We start from the raw sequence: 22,745 nt of genomic DNA on the forward strand, positions 1-22,745 counted from the left end.
AGAGGTTTGAATGCATAAAGCCTTTACTTCCGTGTCTTTAATGTTACACTCTGCACACAGTTATCCGTTTGAAATACACTGTTTAGAGAGATTTATTGTTAGCTGTAGGTCAGATTTTCTGTTGATAGAGTGGATGTGTCTTATAGATAAGAGGCACATGGAGTGGCCAAGGTATGGATGTATGAGGTCCATCAAATAATTAGAAAGCAGCTCTGCAGTTCAGGGGGGAAGGGAAGGGGGGAAGGTAAGGGGGGAAGGGTCATTATTTCCCTTGGCAACATATGAAAATTCTTTTGACAGGAATCTCAGAATTAAAGCTCTTTTTCCAAAAAGTAAAACTTGTTGGGAGGTGGCGATCAACTCTATTTTTCATGTAAAAAAACTTTGACTATGGAAAAGACCAGATTTTCCCACACTTGTAGACTAGTACAATCTGGGCTTGCCAGAGACATTGCTGCACTTTTCTTTTAGAGACATATATTTTCCTTTCCCTCCCCTAGCTTCCTGGACTTTTGCCCCCTGTTGATGCTTTTCATCATTGCACCCCCAGTAGGTACATCACAACTCTGTGCTTCACACAAAGATTTTCTGTGCAATGGGTTTCCAGAAAGGCCTATTAGCATTATGGAAGGAATCTGAAAAACATGGCAAAGGAGAAACTACTGGCAAAAAGACAGCAAGAAAAAAACTGTATCTTAAAAGGGATGGATAAATAACCTTTCAAAAGAAGGTATGGAATAGTTTTTATCATTTCACCTGTAATGCTTTGCATCTTGAGACAGACTGTTGACATAGACTGGCAAAGGCAGAAAATAATCTAGCAAGCGTGAAAAGAAAGAAAAGCACTTCCATCAGAAGTTATAATTTTCATGAGCAACTTCTCCAGCTTTATAAACTGATGTTCACAGGGGCAGTATGGTGAATTACTGTGTTTCAAGAAGTAGCTGTGCTGTCATAGTCCCACTCAAAGGTGCAAATCCCATATTTACCACTAAAGGTCCTGAGCAGAACTACCTCTTCAGAGGTGTTTGGAAAGATCATTTTGGCTGAGCACCAGCTCTGTAACTCTGTTTGGAATATGTGTCACTCTAAGTATTTCTCTGTGCCCTTCTCCTATCATAACAGAGGGTAAAAGAGCAAAAGAAATGCTCACCACACAAAATTTGGTTCCTAAACACCAACCTTAATAAGATCAACACATTAGTTATGTTAACATAGAAAAGGAAAAAAAAATGTACCAGCTTACTGTGTTCTCAAATGTACTGACTTTCTCATAGAAAGGCTAAGATTGTCATATTCATACCTTTTCTTAATTGATTGGATTTACGGACCATACTACGAATATTTCTAATAGGTAGAGTCTTATACATTTCAATGAGGATGAAGGGACTAGTTCCAAGGGCAAGTACTTAGCAAAAGATGGCATGTCTGTATTTTCAGAATATTACCCAGCCACTATGATTTGAAAATGCTCAGTATTTAACGATATTGTAACATATTCATTTAATAAATATTTTGTTTTTCACATTAGAGTTGGTGTGATTCCACTCCATAAGTGGAATGAAAACCTACTCTTCCATGAACTGGAGAAAAGTATAGCAAGAGAGGCATGAAAGTAATATTAGCAGGTTGTCAAAATAATTCTGCATATAATGCTGCCTATACTTACTGTAGACTTCCTTCAGTCCAGAATCCACACTAATTATCACAATCCTCTTACTATACTTGGTATTCATGTTATCTTTGTTCTTTAACTTCTCAAAAGATGTGTAGTTAGTCTTTGTGAGATCTATTTTGGGGTTGACTTGTTTGCTAAACTGCTGAAAATACACATGGTTACTACTGTTAAAAGTCAACTCTCGCCAGCAAACTTCACCTTACTTAGAATAGGAAAAGAAAATAAATTTTCAAATAACTACTACCTAGTTGTAGACTATAGAGTTCTTATTGATAACTACTCCCAGATACCCCATAGGGAGAAACATTGTATTTTTATCATTACATCTTATGTAATGTTTGGAAAGTGCATTGAAGGCCTTAAATAATAGGTATTATACACCAAACACATAGAGTAGCTATGAAGACATCTCATCTATTTTAACTACTTTGTCATATAGAACTGTATGTGTAACATTTCATTTCTAACTCTTCCTATCTAGTTTAAAATAAAATAAAAAGTCATTAAACTAGATAAAAGTGAACCCCACTTAAGATGTTTCAGGATTTTTGGAAAATGGAATTAAGGGCTTCCTCTAAGCATAGCAAAGGGATATAAATGATTTTTGTATAATTAAATTTAATATAAAAAGATAAAAGAAACACAGTTCATAGAATAAAAGAGAAAAAAATCTATTGGTTCCATATATAAAGGTAACAAAAAATTGACAGAACAAAATTCTCACTCAGACTGTACATTTCAATTAGGGATACATCTATACAGTGATTTACAGGCAGACATGAGCTTGCTTTTCCTATTTGCCAGTCAGTTCTAAGCCACATGACACATTACTATAAAATCCAACTTAAAATATCAGTTTCACCAACGTGCTTACTAGGTCAGGCTAGCACAGGTCTCTGCTAACATGGTTTATAGTTGTTTGGGAGCACAGGCAAAACAAGCCAATGCCTGCTTGCAAATGATCAGCTGAGTGTAACCCACTGTTTAGGAAAAGTATCTCTCATGATCATGGGTTTCTGCTATGACACAGTCAACAAATATGGTGGATTTGTCAATATACTGACAATCTTAGCTGAAAAAGGCAATAAAGGAGCAGAAAGCAACACTCGGGTAACTTGTTAAATTGATCTGGATCACAATGACTATTTTTTTATTTATATTAAAGTAAGAAAGCTACCCATCCTTCAACAATTTAATCCACCACTGTTTCACCAGATATCATTCCCCCAGGTCACCATGACGAATTGTGGGATTATAGTTAATCATAGAGAGATCATCTATCCCTGCCATTACTTTGTTAAACCTTCCAGCTCTGCGGGGGAAACAAGACACTTTACAGATGGTATTATTCAAGGTCCTCACCAGTAAAAACTAAATTTGGCGGATATATGCAATCAAAACAAACAAACAAATAAACAAACAACAACAACAAAAAAGGGGGGGTGGGTGGAGGAAGGAGGGATAGAAATGAAGCTTGGAAATGAAAAATTATGAAAAAATGAAAAGATAGAAACAAAAAAGTATGAAAATTAAAACACTCTGGTTTACGCTCTGGTTTAAATAGTGTGAGTGTTGTCACTTACGTGCAAATATAATGATACTAACTACAATCTAAATTCATGTATTAATGTGACCTATTCCCAAATCATTTGTCCTTTTATGTTGCTCAGATGGCAGAAATCCAATGTAGTCAGCCTTATGTCACCTTTTTCCAGCCCTGTGTCACTACTCCACAGCTCATATGAAGAGCACAAAGAACAAGCTGCAGAGCAGAAGTAGAAGGCCCTCTGTGCCTTTGTAAACTGCTCTCCTTGACCAACAGGATTTACAATGGCCTTAGAGAGACTTACAGTGATGGCTGATTTTTTGATAGATTGGGAAGTGCCTCACAGTCCTGTTGTTTCTGCAGTCTACCACCATGATACTACGAGCTTGGTCTGGCCAGATGATTTGATCTGTGATTTTTAAGCCCCAGCGCAACATTCCAGAATGACCCCTGGGCCAGAGAGGGCTAAACCATAAAATAACATTTTGTGAATTAAATCTTGCATGAGCTTGCTGTGCTCTCCTTCCAGGGGATTAGATCTTTGCTGTGCAAATTCTGACCGTAGACAGGCAAATGGATATATTGGTAAAAATCATGGTTCAGCAATTATACTGCAAAGAACAGTAAGAGAATATAATGCACCAAGCAGGTTTATGCTCTTCCGGATAATATTCCTGCCCTGGCTGAAAAGTCAGCCCCCGTTTATGTCAGAAACAGTCAATAATATAGAAACCAAATACATTGAATTGAGTAAGTGTTAACTGTTTAAATAATGCAGAGGGAAGGCAGATTTTCCTTAGCAACCCCTTCTCCCTGAGAAGGCCGTGCAATATTTTTAGAGTGAGAGATTAATAGAAATTTTACATTTCAGAGATTGTCTAGATAAGCAAGTATGATCATAGCAAAACTAAACCAACGGCAACAAGTGTCTGACAAGGCTGGATTGCATATAAAACAAGGTGGATCCCTCTCTGAACCTTGAATGGAAACATTATTTTTAAATCCACAAGATGCCATCATCACTCACCAAAAGGAAGGTCACACCATATTTCAGAAAAGATTTGCCTGCTTGTAATTACCACCTGCAGCGTACAGGCAAATGCAATCTTTTAAAATGCTAACTGTGTTATACTTGTACCCAAGAGATCCAATGGTACAAATGTAATGTGGCCTAACCAGTTTGTCTTAGCAAGACCTTACAGTGCTGATTTGAAACAGCTGAACTAAATCAACAGTTACCTTGAGCCAGAGGCCTTTGGAGAGCAATTAGAGTCAAAGCTTGGGTTTTGAACCCAATATGCTCTGTCAGTCTCAATGATTTGTGTTTGTTGTACTCAGTCTCATTTCCTGCGTGAAATATGAGGCTGTATAAAGAGGAAAAATTCCCAAGATTAAAAAATATTTGACCTCAGTGCATTTGCAAGCATGAAAGTACACATGTCTAAATGACCATTTTGGTTTGTAGTACAAAGTTCTATTGATGTTGGCAGGCTGAGCTTCCCTGTCTCAAAGCCACATGAATGGTTTCAAGTTTCAGCCAAAAAATGTTTTCCACATGCTTTAGTGTGGGCCAATTTACACAGCAGATTTTGCTGAGACTGTGGCCAAGTGCTTCATAAAGGGCTGCCTTCTTTGGGATCAGGGAAACCACAACAGACACATTGCTAATGCAATCTAATTATCTGCTTGAATATTTTTCCAGATGTATCCAATGTCTAAAAATACTGCAATAAAAAAGGTATTATTTGGCTCCTTGGACTGAAACAGTGGCATAAAGAACCTACTTGTCTAGAGGGAAAGTTATAACAATGTAATTCTACAACTGCCTTTAAATCAGTCAAACAAATAGAACACCCTGAAGGTAGGCTATTTGATGCCTCGTGCTTGAAATTAGCCTCCAAAAGAAAAACATGAATAAAGGGATGTTTTTTTTGTCAAAAAAAAAAAAAAGCATCTCATTCTTACAAGTTAATTTCCTTCTTTTGCAGATCACAATTTGATATAGATAGGTTGATTTAATGCACAACAAAGCATCTCGCTGTATTTCACTGAAATGAAATAAAACACAAAGACTCTTGGAAGTTGTATGTGGATAGTTATGTCATGAGTTATTTTTATTTTTATTATTAAAGTTCTCTACAGACAGATCACTCAGTACCACAGTCTGAAGTGGCTTTTTTTCCCCTCCAACTCTTTCTGGATTGCCTACATACTGTCAGTGAGGACTAATTCATTTTCTCTCCCCAGTGTGCCTAAAAAACACAAAATTATATAGGTTACTGAAACAGGAACTGACCACTCAATGGATTTTGGCTTTGTTTCTGTAGCTTTATGTATTGATCAAGACATAAAAATGAAAATACCAGAGTTTGCATGAGGAATTTTTTCAGTTTGCTTAATTTGCAGCTCTAGAAGCTCAGAGGTATTTGTTCAAATGCTTTTACTTTTGTGTTTTACAAAGGATTTACATCAATGGTTTTGGAAAAATGTTATCTGCCAATAACAAGATTTCTTAATCCCTACAAGGGTATTTTATTTGATGACATAATGAAAAGCCATTTATAATTTGTTATAATATTTCATTTTTTCTTAATCTTAAAATACAGGACCTACTGGGAAAATAGTAAAGGTAAAACAATAACTTAACATTTCTGTAATTGTTACTGACTATTCTCAATCACAGTCAAAACAAGCAAACAAACTAACAAAAAGAATATGAGCATCATATTTAATTTCTACCCAGGAATATGAGCATATTTAATTCCTACTAGGATGAGCGCTACTGTCAAAGTAATGTGGTCACAAACAGGCTGGAGTTGAAGCTGTGGCCATGAGAAGAATGCTGAAAACCACATGGGAGATAATGACCCAGAAGAATATGCTTTGATATTATTGTCATTTCATTGAGACCCTTGAATTATCTGAGCTATCTCTATGCAGTGATGTTTGTCAGATGTGATTTATGCGAGGATGCAGTTATGTGTGTACCCTTAAATACATGCATCACAGAGACAGCATTTCCCAGTCTTTTGACTTCACTTATTGGAGAAGGAGTGGCATCCATGGACTAGAGAGATCAGTCCAGATCAATAACTACATAGAGAAGTTCTTAGTGTTTTAAATCAATGTTCTTAAAATTAAAAAGGAAAACAAGCTTCATTGTGATTCCCACCTTCTCACGCCACACTGAATAGCCAGAGCTCAGTATGCCTGCTCTTATTTTATTAGAGCAAATATATATGTTTTTTCAAGAATATATGTTTTTTCAAAATGATTCCAAGAATAGGAGTAACAGGATATGATGGAACATATACTTTGTATAATTATTTGCAGTAAAATGTCATATTAAACACTACTGACAAAATTCTACAGGTCATGTGTAAGTATGTACAAATCCAAGGATGTCATTTGTCCAGAGACAAAGGGCAACAAAAAAGTCTTCTATAAGTGCATCAGTGATAAAAGGAAGACTAAGGAAACTGTGGGCCCTCACCGGAAAGAAAAGGAACACCTGATTACCCAGGATATGGAGAAGGTTGAGGTACTCAATGACTTTTTTGCCTCAGTCTTCACCAGCAAGTGCTCTAGCCACATAGCCCAAGTCCCAGAAGGCAAAGACTGGGACCGGGAGAAAGAAAAACCACCCACTGTTGGAGAAGATCAGGTATCAGACTATCTAAGAAACCTAAAGTTTCCATGGGACAAGATGAGATGCATCTGTGGATCCTGAGGGAACTGGTAGATTAAGTTGTTAAGCCACTATCCATCATACTTGAGAAATTATGGCAGACCAGTGAAGCTCTCACTGACTGGAAGAGAGGAAACATAGCCCCCAGTTTTAAAAACAGAAAAAAGGAAAATCCAGAGAACTACAGGCCAGTCAGTCTCACGTCTGTGCCCAGCAAGATCTTGGAGCAGATCTTCAAGGAAACTATGTTAAGGCACATGGAAAACAAGGAGGTGACTGGTGACAGCCAACATAACTTCACTAAGGGCAGATTGTGCCTGACAGACCTGGTGGCCACAGCTACAACATGGCCACAGCTTTGGTGGACAGGGGAAGAAAAACTGACTTGGACAGGCTGGAGAGCTGGGCAGGAAAAAAACAAACAAAGTTTAACAAAAGCAAGTCCTGCACCTGGGAAGGAACAACCACATGTATCAGTACAGGCTGGGGGACGACCTGCTCTGCAGAGAAAGACCTGGGGATCCTGGTGGACAACGGGTTGACCATGAACCAGCGGTGTGCCTTGGTGGCCAAAAAGGCCAATGGGATCCTGGTGTGCATTAAAAGGATCATGCCCAGTAGGTCAAGGGAGGTGATCCTCCCCCTCTACTCTGCCCTGGTCCTCATCTGGAGTACTGTGTCCAGTTCTGGGCTCCCTGGCACAAAAAAGACAGGAATCTCCTGGAAAGAGTCCAGCGGAGGGCCACAAAGATAATATGGGGCCTGGATCATCTTCCCTATGAGGAAAGACTGAGAGACCTGGGTCTGTTCAGCCTTAAGAAAAAAAGATTGAGAGGATCTTGTCAGTGTTTATAAGTGTCTTAAGTGTGGGAGACAGAGGGATTTGGCCAACTTCTTTTCAGTGGTGTGTGGGGACAGGACAAGGAGCAATGGCCAAAAAATGGAACACAGGAAGTTCCACGTCAACATGCAAAAGAACTTCTTCTGGAGCAGAGCACTAGAACAGGCTGTCCAGGGCAGCTGTGAAGTCTCCTTCGATGGAGATATTCAAGGCCTGTCTGGATGCCTATCTGGGCAACCTTCTCTAGGGATCTTGCTTTTGCAGGGGGGTTAGACCTGATGATCTCTTGAGGTCCCTTCCAACCCCTACAATTCTGTGATTCTGTGACTTCACCTGCCTGGACTTGTGCAGAGCATTTGACACTATCTCCCATGATATCCTTGTCCCTAAATTGGAGAGACTTGGGTTTGACAGATGAACCACTCAGAGGGTCTGAATGGTTACACTCAAAGAGTTGTGGTCAATGGCTTGATATCCAGGTGGAGACCAGTGGTGAGTGGTGTTCCTCTGGGGTAGGTATTGAGACCAGAGTTGTTTAACATCCTTGTTAGTGACATGGACAGTGGGGTAGGGTGTAACCTCCACAAGTCTGGGGGTAATATCAATTCTTGTGGTGCAGTTGACATGCTGGAGAGAAAGGATGCTATCCAGAGGGAGCTGGATATGTTTGAGAAGTGGGCCTGTGTGAACCTTGTGAAGTTCAACAAGGCCAACTGCAAGGTCTTGAATCTAGGTTGGGGCAATCCCCAGCAAAAGTATCTCCAGGCTGGGTGAAAAATGAATTTAGAACATCTCTCAGGAAAATGGACTTTGTTAGTGCTGGTTGATTAGAACCTCATCATGAGTCAGTAGCATGCCCTTGCTGCCCAGAAGGCCAAGCATATCCTCAACTGCATCAAAAGAAGCAAGGCCAGCAGGTCGAGGGAGTTGATTCTCCCTCTCTACTCTGCTCTCATGAGACTCCACCTGGAGCACTGCGTTCAGCTCTGGGGCCCCCAACATAAGAAGGATGTGAATGAATTAGGATGAGTGCAGAGGATAGCCACAATGATGATCAGAAGGCTGAAGAACCTCTGCTATGAATCATAGAATCATTAAGGCTGGAAAAGACCTTCAGGATAGGTTGATAGAGCTGGGGTTGAACAGATTTTGTGAAAAGACTTTAACTATCAAGTAGGTGGTAACTGAGATATAATGTGTCCCAATGTCCCTTTCCTCTGAGGTCAGGTAAGTCTTCATAAACATCAGTAAGCTTTGATCATACACAGTATGAGAAGAGCTCCCATTATCCTAATATTTAGAGGACTATCCAAAAGAACAATAAGCCAAGTGACTTTGACAAATGTCCTGTATTCGACACTGTTTTTCATAATTTCTGAAGTGGTAAACTAACAATGACCTAAAGAGACTGATAAATGAATTTTAAATAACACCACACCAAGCTGTACATAACACATTGGTCTACAGCACTGTCTTTCAAATATTTTCAAAAGTATACAGCAGTATATCTTGCATTCATTCTTCACTAGGCTTACTACTTTCCAACAAAATACTAAAAGCTAAGCTATGTAAAAAATATTTTCATTGCAGCTACGTTTGGTTACCACCCATAATCACACATGAAGGATGCTGTTGCTTGAAATCTGTTAGATAACATGAAAATTTCTCCTTAGCTTGATTCTGTCAAAATGACCCAGATTTTAAAAACATAATTATTTTTAGTGCTGAATGTAGACCACACTGATACAATGAGGAGAAGGAAAGACTTCACAGTTATGTCAGTGGTCTGGTAGTGAGGGTGATGAGGAGTAACCTCTTCACCTTTCAGTCTGTAGCTTCTTCTTTGTTACATGTCCTCATACTCTCTCTCCTTCTTTTCATCACTTGTTCTCCTATTCCCAAATAACATACCTGCCAGCATTTCAAAGAAAATACAGCTCTAGTGCTGTGAGCCATGGGTGAAATGAGGCATTCTTTCTGGCTGTTTCAGGAGAGAAAAAATAAATAGAAAGAGGAAAGGAAAACTGGGAGGTCTGTGGTGACCACAAGGGTAAGTGAGAGATCAGACTGCAGAAACAATGGGACAGTACCTGTATGGAAAATTCACAACACAACTGTGAACATTACTATTATGTAAACATTACACTAATATTAATAATGTTGGCAACGAAGAAATACTAGCTCCTTTTTATTGTCTTTTTATTTATTTATTTATTTTCTCTACTTCTCTCTCCGTTGATTTTCCTTTCTTAGTTTTGTTTGGTTTGGTTTGTTTTTTCCCGAAGGGTCCCTCTCGTGTTCCTGTTATTTTTTCCTCCTTTGACCTTTCCCTTTACCACCTCCATTCTCTGTTTCTCTGTGCTTTTTTGCTTTGTCTCATTTACAGAAGTTATAGCTTTTTACAAAAGGTCCATGGATTTCTATACAACACTAAGGAGCCAACAAGGAAGAGCACTGTAGCGAAAGCTGCAGGGGAGTGTGCAGAATGCTTTTATCTGTTACTACCAGAGAAGAAATGCATAAAATATCCATACAGTTAATAAAAAATGACTACTGCTTTCTCTGGAGAAAGGAAGAGTCTATTAAATACTTCCTCGGGACTTAGTTCCTGATTTTCTCTCTACACAAAGAATATTCCGCATAAATCCAGAGACAAATTTTGGTCTGTATGATTAAATACATATTTTAATGAGACTGAAAAGTTTCCAAATAGTACAATACCAGGAAGGGGAGGCACAGTTATGTTAGTACCACTAGGTAGATACTGCTGTGGGAAAACTTTGTTCCTTTCCACAAAGAGGAATCAATAAACAATAATTATAATATTCAAGTGTGGGTTTGTAAAACAGAGTGCTTTGGGGAAAAAAAGTGAAATAAAGCATAATTAAAAACAAAGTTGCAAAAAGTTATATAGGCCATAAAGTCTGTGAATTCGTTAAAATTTCACACTGATTTTCATGTGTCTACAAATGTTTCACCTTATGTGCTTATTTTTGCAGGTGCCACTGAATCCCTCATCCCACAAAATGGAGAAAACATAAGAGCAAATATGTTAAATATCCCCATGCTGGTAGCTTGTAGAATTGCCATTCAGACAATGGCTTGTCAGCCTCTTAATAGAAGAAGATTTGACATGATTCACACAGTTCTGAAAAAAATGTCAAAGAGGAAATGAACACTTTAAAGAACAGAGAAAGGTAGAAAGATCTTTAGACTCTTCAAGATCTTTCAGAGGTAGCATTTGCTGACACAGGCAGTCACTTTCCGTCTATACATACACACTTACAAGAAAACCTACAGAGACATATGACCTTTGACAGAATTTTTTCCCCTCCCCCAATAAAAAAAAATAATAAAAAAAACTACTCAAAGAAAGTAATATATTATGCTATGTGTCACAAGCAATTCATAGTAATAGTACATAACAATATTTGGAACTCACACTGGAGAAAGTTACCAGGTTTGCAGCATTTACTTGCATCTTAGCAAAGTACATCCATCATTTCATTCAAGAGCAGGCCTATGGGTAATCATTTAATCAAAACCACTGCTGTGATTGCCACTCATATAGAAAATTACAAAGGAGCAGCAGCTTCAAAGCCAGGATTACAAAGATTAAATAGGAGCTGCTTTTTGCTAAGTGTTGGATAAGAATGAATTACTGTATCCTTAAATTCAAAGGAAATTAGAGGGAAAGAATTATTCATTCGACCATACCAGTATTTCCTAATTTTCATTTCCGCTCTTCATACTTAAATTACAAAATTGAGAATTCATGAAAGACATAAGCTTAGTGAGAAAGAAAGAGAGAGAGAAAATCTAATTATGACACATGATCATACAAGAAGACAATTTGACCTAACTTTACAAATTTCCTTTAAGAAGAAAATATGTTTTATTTTAATGTTTCCTTAAACTACTGGAATGACATTCTTCCCATCAATCTTACAGTGGACCATAAGGATTGAAGTTTGAAAAAGCACATGTTTGAGTACTTTTGTCTTAAAAGCTACAGCATTGTATACAGTATGTAGGTAGACATTGGCAGCTCCAGGTGAGCAGAGAGCAAGAAACCAGGCAGACTGGATTCCTGAGTCATAAATGCTTATAGGGAAGTAACTGAAATCTAAAAAATAACTACAATCAATTTGCTTCATTTCTACAGAGAATTACTTAGTGACTAATGTAACATTCATTTTGAAACAGCATACTTTAATGATTAATATATTGTTTATTTACCAAAATAATAGGCGCCATATTAATAAAGGCTCTTTTATTTACATTATCTCTTGGTATCGTGTGTATTACCAAGTGAGTTTAATCATTATGCAGTTATGTCATTCAAGTGTCCTCCAAGATACAGTGCCCAAAGTTCTGGAATGCAAAGGTAGGAACAAGATTGGACAGTGACGCAACAGAGAAGCATCATAGCTGAGGGGAAACAGCACAGAAATGGACGAGTTGCAGCAGGATACTGCCACGCTACAGGGATATTTTTACAGCTAACTACTTTAAACTTAGTCTTTTATGTTGACAGTTAACACAGGTGTGTAGCAGAACACCTGGGCAAGGTCTGAGCATCATCTCAAATTTTACCCTTTACATTCACTCCTTCCTCTCCCTCCACCTTTCCCTACACCACATTCTTGTCATCTTACTGAAATCACTTGATGAGATGGATTTAAGAAAAGGAAAAAAATAACAAGAAGCAATGCTTCAGACAAAATGTGTAACAGAGAATGTTGCTGAGGCTTACTTTGCACAAGTGAAATACAGAGGTGTACTTTGCCTCTAAGCACACCACAATGTAGATAAGCAGTAGAGAGCCTATGGCAGTTTTGAGAGCTAGAAGAAATTGAACTAGCATCAGCACTTTCATCCTTAATAACTATTTCCATGCTTGAATTTCTACTGAGAGTAAAATATTAAGTAAAAAGTAAAAGAAATAAAAATAATAAAAAATAAAATAAATACAGCCCTCCTCCCCTCCGCCCCCCAACAACAACAACAAAAAAATAGTAGTTGTGTACTATCCTCACTAAAAGCAGACCTGTTCCTGTGGTCTAAAATCATCTTGAACCTTATCTCATACTTGTACAGTCTATGTATTTCAGTAAATCCTAGCTTCCTCATGGCTCATCCTATGTACTCAGGTCTCAAAAATGAATTTCTAGTCTAAGTGCAATCACAGAATTTCTAGGTTGGAAGAGACCTCAAGATCATCGAGTCCAACCTCTGATCTAACGCTAACAGTCCCCACTAAACCATTTCCCTAAGCTCTACATCTAAACGTCTTTTGAAGACTTCCAGGGATGGTGACTCCACCACTTCCCTGGGCAGCCTGTTCCAATGCCTCAAAACCCTTTCAGAAAAGAAGTTCTTCCTAACATCCAACCTAAAACTCCCCTGGCTCAACTTAAGCCCATTCCCCCTCGTCCTGTCACCAGGCACATGGGAGAACAGGCCAACCCCCACCTCGCTACAGCCTCCCTTGAGGTACCCATAGAGAGCGATAAGGTCGCCCCTGAGCCTCCTCTTCTCCAGGCTGAACAAGCCCAGCTCCCTCAGCCGCTCCTCGTAGGACTTGTTCTCCAGGCCTCTCACCAGCTTCGTCGCCCTTCTCTGGACCCGCTCAAGCACCTCGATGTCCTTCTTGTAGCGAGGGGCCCAAAACTGGACACAGTACTCGAGGTGCGGCCTCACCAGAGCTGAGTAAAGGGGGACGATCACCTCCCTAGCCCTGCTGGTCACACCGTTCCTGATACAAGCCAGGATGCCGTTGGCCTTCTTGGCCACCTGAGCACACTGCTGGCTCATATTCAGCCGACTATCCACCATCACTCCCAGGTCCTTCTCTGCCTGGCAGCTCTTGAACCATTCCTCTCCCAGCCTGTAGCTCTGCTTGGGGTTATTGCGCCCCAGGTGCAGGACCCGGCACTTGGCCTTGTTGAACTTCATGCAGTTGACCTCAGCCCATCAGTGCAGCCTATCCAGATCCTCCTGCAGAGCTTTCCTACCCTCGAGCAGATTGACACACGCACGTAGCTTGGTGTCATCTGCGAACTTACTGAGGGTGCACTCGATGCCCTCATCCAGATCATCGATGAAGATATTAAAGAGGACCGGCCCCAGCACCAAGCCTTGGGGGACGCCACTAGTGACTGGCCTCCAACTGGACTTGGCTCCATTCACCACGACTCTTTGGGCCCGGCTATCCAGCCAGTTTCTAACCCAACGAAGCGTGCGCCAGTCCAAGTCAAGAGCAGCCAGTTTCTTGAGGAGAATGCTGTGGGAGACGGTGTCAAAAGCCTTGCTGAAGTCAAGGTAGACCACATCCACAGCCTTTCCCTCGTCCACCCAGCGCGTCACTTTGTCATAGAAGGAGATCAGGTTTGTCAAGCAGGATCTGCCTTTCATAAACCCATGCTGACTGGGCCTGATCGCCTGCTTCCCCTGCAAGTGCTGCATGATGACTCTCAGGAGGATCTGCTCCATGAGCTTCCCTGGTACTGAGGTCAAACTGACAGGCCTGTAGTTTCCCGGGTCTGCCCTCCGGCCCTTCTTGTAGATGGGCGTCACATTTGCTAGCCGCCAGTCAACTGGGACCTCCCCCGATAGCCAGGACTGCTGATACTGCAATACAACTAGCATCTTGATAATGAAAAATCCATTCAGCGCACTTTACTTCAAGTACCTGATAATTTCAGAATAAGGCTCCTGCTTTAAATTCATGATTACATTTTCTTGTAACACACAAGTTCAAGTATGACTAGTTCAGGATTACATTTAAGCAAGAAACCAGTGAATTTGCCTTTATCCTAAAACACCATAAGGAGGCTTCAACATCAAAAGAAATGTCTAAGTTGATTTGATGCTTGTCATCAGCATTTTTCCACAGGATCAAACTAATTTTAACTGACCTCTAATGCTCCTTAATCTTTCTGATTTTACTCCTACACATTAAGGAGTTTACATATAAAGTAACATAAAATATTGCTGCATGTAAGTCCATTTGTATTCTTAATTTCTAATATCTGATAGAAAAAAATATATATATATAAAAAAGAAATACTACACAATAAGCTACTGGTGATAGGGTTGTTTTTTGGTGGTGGTGGTGGTGGGTTTTGTTGTTTTTTGCTTGTTTTTTTCCACAATAGTTTTTCAGCATACAGATTTTCAGATTGGAGGGAATTTTCAGTATCTAGAATTCTCCTTTTAAAATATTTATGAATTTACAGCTATAAAATCTGCTCAAACTTTTAATATTCAAGTCTTAAGAAATTGCTGCTTTATTGTTTCCTTATCCCTGAATAAAAGCATCAGTTTAGATGGTGCTATATTGACATAATATGAAATAATGCAATGGTGACTATGGTGCAACACAATTATCAACATTAAGTAACAGGCCAAGCACACCAAGTTTTCTATCTCTATATATGTCTATAGATTTGCGTACTTAACATATTTTGTAATTCTCTGCACTTCCCATTACAAACTCTCTTGCACTCTCTGAAACATAACAGAAAGTTTTTATCTTCACTGATATTTAACTTGTAAGGATTGCATTTCCAGAAGATTAGTCACAAAAGTAGGTGCTCTTGGATACAGCTTATGTAATAAATGTGACTTTTTATTTTTTTTTCCACAAATTCTGTGTTTATGAAAGGGAGAAAACTTTGTTTGTTTCTCATTTATTATTAATCATTATCTTAATAATTATTAATATCTTATTAATTATTATCTTATTAATCATTTATCTTGTAACAATGAGAAACAAACAAACATACAAAATATTTATAGATGCATAGTCCTTATCTAAAGTTCAGATGCTCAATTCTTGGTGCACAAATTAAGTTGCTAACATACTGTGATTAAATCAGATGGAGACCATCCTGCTGCAATTTCACTGATAAATTCATCTATACTACTCTTTCACTCTTCCTTGGCAGATAGCATGGCTTCACTTATAAGAAGAGTGCAACACATGTAGAATTAACAAAACTATTGCAATTGCATTTCTGGGGGCAACCTCAATAGCTGGTTCATTTCTTTGTTCTGTTCTACTATTTATTCTGCAAGAAGGATGGAGAATAAATTAGAGAGTTTGAAGAAGAACTAAAAAGAGATGAGTGTTACGACATTAGACTTAGAGGATCTAGGATCCCAGTTTATTCTGCTCTCAGAATATGGACTGAGAAGTGACTTGTTCACTGTGCACAGGAACTCACGGAGGAAAAAGATGGTTTATGCTTGGAAGCATTTTAAGCTTGCTGCCAATGGTATATTAAGGATCAACAGTTGAATAGTGAAGTTAGATAAATCCAGTTTAGAAATAAAATATAATTTTCTAGCTGTGAGGGGAATTGAGGAAAGAAACAGCAAACTAGAGAAAGTCAACATGACTTGGAATCTGTTGAGTTAACTGATAAAGTTAAAAAGGTCCTAAAACTGCATGAATTTATCTCCAGAAGACATTTTAGATTTAGAGTGTAATTCAGATAACAGATAACATATAATTGTTTGATTTTTTGGCTGTCCAACTTATTTTCTATCCCAGAAACCAATGAATCAAAGAATGAATCATTCATATTCTCGTGGGAAAAATAAAAGATAAAATAAATAAAGAAAGAAATCCTCATCATATAATGACAATTTTCATTTATTGTTTCTGTAGATTGTTGCACAGCATATTTGACCTAGTAAAATTTTCCTTGTCACCTGTGTTGTAATGATCACACGGACACCAGGGTTCTTTTAGGATGAGTAACTGCTACTACTATATTGATGACATAACTTCAACTCCCCCTTTTTGAGGACAGGTTCCCCTCTCATATATTTACTCTACAGCTGTACTTTTCCACTAACTATTCATTGGTCAACAACTTGGCCCAGCAACAGCAAACACCCACCAATGGCTGGAGAACAAGCAGTCCGAGACAACAAGGCGTCTCCTGAATCACCCCTCTTTGTTCCTTCTAAACTCTTTACATTCCTCATGGCCTCATCGCTAAGAGTCCGATGTTATCACCAACCACAGGGGTTGTCGACCCCCGTAGCCACACTCCCACAGTCACCCTATTGTCTTTTGAAATAATGCTTAGTGAAAGTCATTTTCACGGCACTCTCTGATCAATATTAAATAAGCATAGCTCAACTGGTCATCCATAGCACCACTGGCTTACAATATTCTCAGTCAATCTTGTGTCTGATTTTTCCTCTTCATTTTCCTCAGAGTCATATACCCCGCATTTGTAGGCAACATGATGCTGAAGGGAGTGAACAGGATCTGAGAGAGGCTACAAAGATCCTTTTCTGAGATATTTGAATATTAGTGTTTATACCTGGGAGTCAGCTTTGGGGTCAAAGGGCATAATGTGGTCTTCCCACATTACAACAAATTTCAATGTCTCTCCTTTTCTTCACAGATGGGATGATGGCCATCCTGGTATCACCTGCATCTCCCTCCCCTCCATTTTCAGGGATCTCAGTCACTGATGTCACGAAAGTGTCTCCTGCTCGCTGTCAGTGACATGCAGGAAAGCTGAGAAAAAAAAGGTGTACCATGGGGAGTCCAAAGCTGAGGCACAGCCTCCTAGGAGGGCTTTTTGTCAGGAACTGACTGATGTTCTGCAAAAACAATATTGTGAGTTTTCTCAGTGTTTGTGACCCTATAAGCTACTTTAGGAAGTCATTGATCAGGCCAGCAAGACAAGTCTAATGAGAAGATGAAAAGAACATGCCCCAGTGATGACACCATGCATGTCTTGTGGAGATGTTCATCCAGAGTGCAGAGCTAAAGAGAGAAAGCCATGGCTGAGCTATAAGGAAGTAAAAAGCCATTGAGAACTCTGCAACTGATAACATCACTATCATAAATATATGTGTTTTGGCAAGCACTAGCAGTCATCGCCAACATCAACTTGTTTCCAAAGCAGTTAGATAAAAGTTGTTGGTCTAGCAGCTGTTGTAGCTTTCATACAGTTATACTTAATTAAATGACAAATATGATAACATAAATCTAGACTCCACGGAAACCAAGGTTCAAATCCAAAAGTCATTTGACATTTCTGACCAAAAAGAATCCAATTCCAATGAATCTACTCTCCAGTCTGACTTTGAAAAGAGTGTATATTAAGTCATAAAATGTTGTATGCTGTTTCTAACCACTGATAAATATCTACTCCATTGTGATCCTATTACACTTCACTGATGGCTTTATTTACTTTTAAAATATTAATGAAAAATGAATACAAATATAAGCTCGTGGGAAAATTAGCAAGACTGATTTCAAGAAATAAACCATTCCATTCCATATTATGTTTTTGTTTGTTTGTTTGTTTGTTTTTAATAGCAGGATGAATTTATTGTAATTTTTTTATAAGCATGAAGAATCCATTCTGGTCCTTCACATGGAAGGACCATTTAAATGTTCATCTCCTTTGCACCCTTTCATGGGCAATTCTTTTTGGAAAAATCTGTGACAGGTGCAAAGACTTTCTTCACAAATGGCCAAAGTGATTTGGTGCCTTTGTGAACAACCTGTAAAATTGTAAACCATTAATGTAATCCATCTTTCTAGTACTCCAATTCTCCAGCGATGTTGCATTGGTAAAATCTTACATGCACAGGAGAGTGGGGAAAAGTGAATAAGTTTAGTGGGCTAAACTAAGTGGCATAAATGCACTTTATAGAATTTCTGTTTCCTTAATATGACTTGAATACAACTTATCTATTTCAGCACAAACCCCTGGTGGATACCCATGGTGTCCTGGTTTACCCAGGGGCAGAATCTATATGTAAAGGAAAAAAACTATATATTGTATAACCAAATATGTGTTATGTCTCCATTTCCTTCCTACCTGAACACTTCATAGCAGCATCAAAAGAGACTAGACCTTATGACACTGAAAATACCAATTATAATTCCCACTAGAACAGATAAGTGAAGTGCAATGACCCATCTAGGCCCAAACCATCATTGCTCTTATGCAAAAACATGTCCACGAATTCATATAGACCAAAGAGAAATGATAATGTGGATAAAGAATACCATATAATTTTTTCTTCAATCTCTGCATTAAATCTATTGCAATGTATTGTGTACTTTGTTTGGCTTCAAATACCTTCCTATTCCACCAAACTAAATATTGTTATCAAGTAGTTATTCAGAACAGTGAAAGCATACATGCCTAGAGGAGGAATAGAGTCACTTTTCATTATTCTCAAGGAAATTTCTAAGCAATAGATAGATACTTTCAAAATCATTGAAATACAGTATGTAAAAGAGAGATTGCCAATGTAACTACTTATTTTGTAAAACAACACTATCATTTTGATATATTCCATGTGTCAGGCTACCTACTCCAGCTTTTGGTGACCGCTTAAAAAAAAAAAAGTTTTATTCAACAATTTATGTTTAAGAAATTATTCACCATAAATTCTATATTCATCTAACACACAATAAAATATATAATATGCTGTTTATTAAAGGAAACACAGGTCTTTACTAGTAAAGATAACAAACAGGCTATTTATGTCCTGACTGTCACATCAGTATTTTGTCACAAATACTGACATGTTTCCTCATGAAAAAGCAGTAAGACTGCAATGCCTAATATAAACATAAGGTGTGGGAAAGCTGTCATATCTATTTACTATTTCAAACTGATACTTAGTCACAGACACTTTTTTGAACTGGGTCACATATCAAATTCCTGTCCTTAAACTGTTTTTCCATTCTGTCAGATGTTTGAGTGGTTTCAGAAACATAGATTACATTTCTGCCTGTTTTTCAGTGGGCATGGGTGCCTGGACTTCGAGAACAAAGGTGATATAGGAAGAATTTTACCTTCTTCCCTCATTTCTCAAGCTCAGCAACCTGGAAACCTACACACAAGACCATTACAGTTATCCCTTGATTACTATTTATCACAAGGTGTCAGGTAACAGCAGGAATACTAGCAGTACAATCAGGGAAAAAAAAAAAAAAAAAAAAAAAAGTCCAAAAATGTCCTTGTAGTCAAAGAAACAGACCTGAAACAGAGCTATTCGATCTGCTTCACAATGAGGCAAACTAGTTAAAGCAAATAGCCAATGTATTCCACTACCTAGACTAGGTCAAACAGCACTGGACATGGTACTGCACAACTACATAGGTTCTCCTGTTCATAAATGTTCAAGAAAAGTACATTTGTTGTTACAGTCTGAACTCTTACAGACGTACAACAGAGCTCCTACTGACTTCACTGCAAATGTGTCTAAAGACATAATAATTTTTTGAAACTGTATCAGTTTCAAATGAAAAGAAATGGTATCTTTAAGGTATCTTTAAGGTATCTTATCTTTAGATATCTTGCTACAAGTTGTAAACATGAGGTTCTTTTCAAAAACACCTCCAGTCAGAGCCATGTGGGGAAAGGGATTTCCTACTGACTAATCTGCCAGGTTTTTTAATGACATGTGATGTCAGTTGCCAACAATTACTAAATATATGCCTATCTGCAGCATCAGCAAGTGAGTCAACAAAATAAGAAAGCGAACCCTTTGTTTATATAAAAACAATAACATATTTACATTTATTTTCCTGGTGAAGGGAAAGAACATGTTATGTTTATATATCCTCCAAAAACGCACATCAACCTCTTAAAGAGGCACATAAACATATTCTGAATTGTGGGTTCCAGTTTTTAGATACACAACAGTAAGGGAAAAAAAAATGAAAGAATCATAGAACATCAGGCATTCTTTTTAAATTCAATTGCTACATTTCCCTCTCTCCTCATCCTTGAAGTAGAAGAAAAAGAAATAGTTACCATTAAATTTTCCCTCTTGCAAATTTCCAGTAGTCATTTTTATTTGGTACAACTATGGACATTATTGTTCCCCATCCGTCTTATAATTTCAACTAAATCGAGCAATGAAAATTTTATAGTGCATCCCTAATTGTGCACCAGACTGGAACTGTTCATACAAATTCCAAGCAATTATAAGGCTTTCTGGGAAACATTGGCAACAAACACAGGATTAAATGCTTGTAACAGCAAACCAGATGGGAAACACAGATAAAGAAAATCTCATGGAATTCAATTCTTTTTCCAAAACTCTGGTATTATAAAAATTAACCTGGGACTCAAACACACTCATAACAGTTTCAAAACAAGATCAGTTAAGCCTAGTAACTAGATCGTTAATATTTCAGTCATTCCCTAAACACACACATATCCCTTGAATCAGTGTTACATAATCTTCAAAAAATGAACATAGAGATGACAAGAAAACCATGAATGCTGTCTGTAAATGTAAAATATTATAATTTCATGTCTCAAAATCACGATATCTAAACAATGTAATAGGAAAGTATTAATCCTTGGAATGTAACATGAAAAGTCTTTGCAGCCCTTTTTTGACTTACGAGCTCATAGTATTACTTCATCCTCAAAGCACTGCATTCTTCAGACCTCCAGATAGGGCTCAACTACTGGGTTCCCTTGCAGTGGTCCTCCTAAATCACTAAGCAAGTCATATCTGGACTCTGGTAGGAGAGTACCTGGCACAGGAGCTTCCACCCCTTCATCTCTACAGCCTACAACATAGATGAAAAGAAAGGTTAAGGCTGGTTTCTCTGATTTCAGGAAAAGACATATTTTCTAAAAGCCCAAATCTAGCAAAGTAATTAATGTGGTAGCCTATCACTTTTCCTCCTGGTTGTTTTTTAGTTATAAACTTTCAAGAGTACTTGAAGGTAAACACATGCTCCTGTATGATTAAGAACAGACATCTCCTAACATGTTATATTATCAGTTGTCACTAACTTCCTCGACCAATTATATGATACTCCTGATTACCCAAATGCAGAATTAAACTAATTCCAAACAGCAACATTATATTAATCTACAAATAGATGTGGATTCAGTGGCCTTCTATTATACCCAGAAATATTTATGTTAAAGTTATTTCAAATAATAAAGCTTTTAGCATAGAGCTCTCTTGGCCTTTGCTTTTATGCTGACATGGGACTACAACTAAGGACTGAGAATAGGATGGGTTTGGTAATATCTCTCAGGAGCTCCCATTTCAGTCAAATCACCAACCAAATAGAACTGTGTGAATACATTTCTAAAGCTCTTATCGATAGTGAAGACCAGTAAGTTATCCAGTATTAAATTACTCAAATGTTCCTAATTCTTTTTCATAGGGTTGGGATTATTTTTTTTTTTTTTTTTGGGGGGGGGGGGGGAGGGAGGCACTTAAGTTTTATTATCCTCACAGTTAAAAAATACATTAAAATGTAGCATTTCTTGTGTACAGATGGAATTTTCACTTTCTGTCTACTGCCTCTTTCCCTGTTACTGGGCACTAGTGAGAAAAGTCTGGCTCCTTCATCTTCATCCCCTCCCACCCACAGCAACTATGAAAATTAGAATTTGATTAACCTTTGAGTTCTATACCCACTTTTAAGAAAGTTAAGTCATCCAAAAGTTAACATCAAGTTTACACAAACTTTGGTCCAAAGGCTACAATGGTAATTGAAGGTTGTTATAGAAATCCAGATAGTAACTATTCACAAAGTTTTGGAAAAAAAAAAAAAAAAAAAAAAAGCAGATTTGCATCTTTAGCAAGTATCTTCAGTCAAAATCCAGAAAAATAACTGACCATTCATGTAATACCAGCATTGATGTGTTCACCAGTATTTCTTGAAAACGAGTGTTAAATTTTGCCTTGATTAGCACCAAATGGGGAATTCAACAAGGTTGCAGCTGCTGGTTGAGATATATGAGAATCTCATTACAAAGCACACACTTTATTTGGAGAAATTTTATCTATTTTCATAAAACTCTTCTTCTTCAATAACTTCTCTCTTTCCTCTGAAGACTTCTGATTTTCCAGCTCTGAGTTTCATATCCTCAGAACAGGCCATGTTTATGCTGCAGGGTGAGATCATTTCCTCAGTTCAATGATATCCTTCTAAATCCAAATGATGTGATCCAAA

Source organism: Aythya fuligula, chromosome Z (genome assembly GCF_009819795.1).
Source record: "Aythya fuligula isolate bAytFul2 chromosome Z, bAytFul2.pri, whole genome shotgun sequence".
Taxonomy (NCBI): domain Eukaryota; kingdom Metazoa; phylum Chordata; class Aves; order Anseriformes; family Anatidae; genus Aythya; species Aythya fuligula.